The sequence below is a fragment of the Taudactylus pleione genome, unplaced genomic scaffold, assembly GCF_031769625.1.
Source record: "Taudactylus pleione unplaced genomic scaffold, aTauple2 ptg000363l, whole genome shotgun sequence".
NCBI classification, from domain to species: Eukaryota; Metazoa; Chordata; class Amphibia; order Anura; family Myobatrachidae; genus Taudactylus; species Taudactylus pleione.
The window spans coordinates 1,061,114-1,065,546 of NW_028284764.1; positions in this window are offsets into that span (position 1 = coordinate 1,061,114).

Genomic DNA, 4,433 nt, shown 5'->3' on the forward strand with positions numbered 1-4,433 from the left:
TGTAAGCTCCACTGGGGCAGGGACTGATGTGAATGGCCAAAAATTCTCTGTAAAACGCTGTGGAATATGTGTGCGCTATATAAATAGCTGGTAATAATATTAGCAAGCATTGCGTGCGTATAAGCAGAATAGCGATCCGTGCTGAATCAGGCCATATGTCACTGCTATGGCTCTACGGTACGTATAAACTGAGCGTGGAAGAGTAGCACTCACTTAAATAAAATTGCAGCATAAAACGCTTGGCCATTCCAGTCCTGTTAACATTTTATTATGCTGCTTGGTTATACAGTGTAAAATGACCTATTAGCCTGCCATATGATCCCACACAATGCTGCCCCTAGTGGCTAGATCATGGAAGGTCATACAGTTGCTGTACCAAGTCATCATTTTCACACCAAGGAAAACCCACCACTATAAATATGGGTGGTTGTGACAAGGGACATTGGGCCTGATTCAGAGCTGAACGCTCTGACCAGAGCGCTCGCTCTGAATCAGGGCCCTCCTACCTTTTTTTGGAGCGTTACCACCCACAGCTATAGCGCGCTTCCATGATGATGGTCGCGATGGTCTTGACCATCGCGACCATCAGGCTTGCGACGGAGACCCTGCGGTAGGGTCTCGCTGCTGCAAGCCCTGGAGTGATTTTGGCTCTATCAGAGCCAAAATCACTCCCACTGACATCACTAGTGATGTCAGTGGGGCCGGCTTGAGACGGTAGGCATTCCCATGGGAGCGCCTCCGTCTGGCAGGCACGCCCCTGGCACGCCCACCAAAGGAGGCGTGCTGTCAATCAACATCGACAGCACGCCCCCTTTGTTGCGAGACCCGGAGCGATGGAGAGCCCATCGCTCGCCGGGTCTCGTGCACACGCATGACGGAGCTCCCTCCGTCGTGCGCATGTGCAGTGGGGGAACATCGACCCGCTTGCGAGCATACTGCCGCTCACGAGTGGGTCTGAATGACCCCCATAGCGCAAATTATAAGCCCAGCAGTTTGGAGGACAAATTTGCCAGCGATTATACAGAGATATCAAACCAATCGGGGAAATAAACAGTATTTGATAAAATGACCCCAAAATGTATTTGACATGGGAACAATGGTGCTCTAATTAGGCAGAAAGTTTTACAAAGCAAAAACACAGGTAACATATACCCTTGGGTGCAGCAGGTAATGATATCTATTATATCATATATTGAGGTTACATATTTGCATTTTGCTCATTGACTTTGTTCTGTTAATGCTGTAAATGAGCGGTAGAAAAACAATGCGATCAGGGCTTTAAGCTTTTTCCTTTGCCAGCTACCAGGAGCACGAACAACTATGTAAACATCATTTGTCAAACAAGAACCCTGCGATTTAAAAAGAAAAATCATGCATGCAGTGAGGCACTTCTCCCTTTAATTGAAAATTGTACTTTAAAAGTCTGTCTATGGAAATATATGAGAGACATTTTAAATGCAGCTTAATAGTAGTTTACAGGTGTTACATTTATCCTGTGTGGATAAGCTCTAAGGGCCTGATTCAGAGCCGGACGCAATTAGCGCTCACTCGTCCAGAAAATAGGGGTGGCTATTCAAATCAACCGTTCGCTCTTTGCGGTCTGTTCACGCCTCTATGTCTGAACGAGCGAACAAAACTTGCGGTCGTTTTTTGAAAAAATACGCCCCCTGGCCGCTCGCATCCTACCTCATGTCCGCTATTTATTAGATTAATCGAGTACATCGACCAGGGTATGAACTGCTCGCTCTTCTTGGGGTTGGTTTTTCCTACCACAATTTTGCGAGCAGTTCTGACTATAAAATAACCCAGTGACGTGGTCAGTGACGCTCCTGTATTAATTATGCACACCCATAAAATGCCCGTTTTGACCTTTAAGCACGCCTGTTCGGATCTCCACTCCCCGTTTTCAAGCACCTTCCCCCGTTACCACCCACATACGCCTCTGTCTGTCACTCAAATTATCAGGCATTCGCTATTTTGCGAGCACATGAATTTCGACCGCACTGACTGGTTCGCGCATGCGTATAACGATCCGTACGCATGTGCAGTTGGGCAAACATCGCTCGGAGCGAACGAGCGGCCGCTTATGAGCGGCTCTGAATCAGGCCCTAAGGCTCCTTCTCCCCAGTCATATATCTCAGTGGGGATAGCATTAAGAAGCTGGTAAAATGATACAAAGGTGATATCACTCTCAGCTAAAAATGCAACGTAAGACATTTAGGGCCTCATTTATGGGTTGGGTACGGGCTCTCGGTGGCTGGATGCTGGCAGTCAGAGTACCAATAGTGGTATCCCAAGAGTCAGAATTCCGACTCCTGAAGGTAAGAAGCCTAAACCCTAACCCAAGCCCACCTTCCCTGCTGCCTAACCCTCCCCTCGCACAGCATAACCCTAAAGGTGCATACACACCCACAACGATTTTTTGAACGATTATCAATAACGATATAGTTGATTGTTCAATCATTGAAAAAATCATTCACTTTCTGAGTTAAAAAACGATTATTCTGAGTTAAAACGATTATTGATCATGCGCGTTCACGTTTGTAGTTTGTAGTTCAGTCAGACTGACCAACTCAACGATTGTCAGTAAGGGAATATGCAAAAATCGTTTGTAGCTCAAAAAAATCGTTCATTACATTTAGTGATATTCTTTTTATCACTTGTTACTAATCTTAAATGGTGCTCCAACCAATCAGCTCCTAACTGTCATGTGCTTGAAAAAGAGTGATAACAAGCATATTGCTCATTGATAAATGAGGCCCTCAGTTTGGTTTTAAAACTTTTTTGGGAGCCAATCAGCGGCTGTGAATTCCGATGCAGGTTCACTGGATCCAGCTGTGTGATAAACCCCGGTCATCCTGAGTAATCTGAGGGTTATTCTGATGGGTGATATCACGCTAGTGATTCGATGGCTGCGTGCAAGGATGCAGCAGCGGATCACAGAGGCTGGCAGGAGGCATCATATACACAAGGCGCCTACTGGGCATTACCATATTTTAGCAGCACCACTGTGTCCAAAGACACAACAGCGATGCTAAATATGTAAAACGCTGTATCAGGCCCTATATTACCAATTTTACTGTGTGAAATCTATAGGTCTGATACTGTACTTTTATTCACAATTCTACTAGCAAAGTCAAAATGGAGCCTATTACATCAGAGAAGCGAGCCGGATCAGGGTGGGTCAGGGGCATTTAATGCTTAATGCAGGGTATCCACAGTAATGTCACATATAAGTTATACTTATAATTAGACCTGGTGATTTATAGTAATTACTAAAATAAAATATTGTTGCTGTGACCTACAACTGTAAAGATATAGAATCTAATCTCTATCTTATCTATATATATAAAAAAAAGTCCCTGGTTTAGGTGTCTGTCTGTTTGTTCGGGCTAATCTCTTGAACCAATGGATGGATTTTGATGAGTTTTCACTATTCTATAAAGCATTAGTCAAGGAAGGTTTAGGTGTATGAGCCATTCACCTGTGAGAAAAGGAAGCCAAGCAGTGACGAGTTTACTGAAGCAAGTCACAGAAAAAACTGTTGTGCTGTGTGTGTGCGCGCGCGTGCATGTGTGTGTGTGACTAACTGCTGCTGCTGCAGAGGAGAGCCAATCAGAGCTAGCAATGTGCTCTGTTCCTTAGCAGCAGCCAAGAGAGGGGATGGAGTCAAGGACTGAGCAGGGTCACATATGAGGCAGACAGAGAGTGAGAGACAACCTCCAATGAACCCATAAAGATGCCCTGATGCAGATACAGTAGCCAGGAAGGAGCCAGGGGAGACATAGCCATCAGGAATTAAAAAAACAAACAACCATCAGAACACGCCACCATCAAATGGTAAAAACACTACGGTACTATCGGAACAAAAACGCTGATATTCATCCATACATTAAACCTGCAGGTGGACTCCGGGTCACCAATCCTCCACCATGAAGTGCTCCTTCTCTTGCATAATGTTCTCACTCAACCACACACCCTTGGTAAGCAGGAGGCCCTTCCCAAGGAAGTCAACGATGTTCTCGGACAGGGGCACCACGGTGAGGAAGCTCAATAGGGAGCATAGGAAATATAGGGTACATTGTGCAAAGAGTGCATATTCTTATTGATAAGTTCGGGAGCATGGGAGGGGTGCACATGTAGGCTGTGGAAATATGCACAGGTGCCCCTGCTGCTAATAATGCTTACGTAGCTGCAATACAGATCTCTCATCCATGATCATCCTGCCCTTCCCAGCACATCCCAGTGGCCAGGGTACAGCCAACTTCAGGACCCATAGCAGCAGGGGATGTGGTGACACTGGTGAGATGCAGGGGGCAGGAGTGAGAAGCAGGGGGTCGTGGTGAGATGCAGAGGCCTGTGGTGTGATGCAGGGGGCTGTGGTGTGATGCAGGGGGCTGTAGTGTGATGCAGGGGGCTGTGGTGTGATGCAG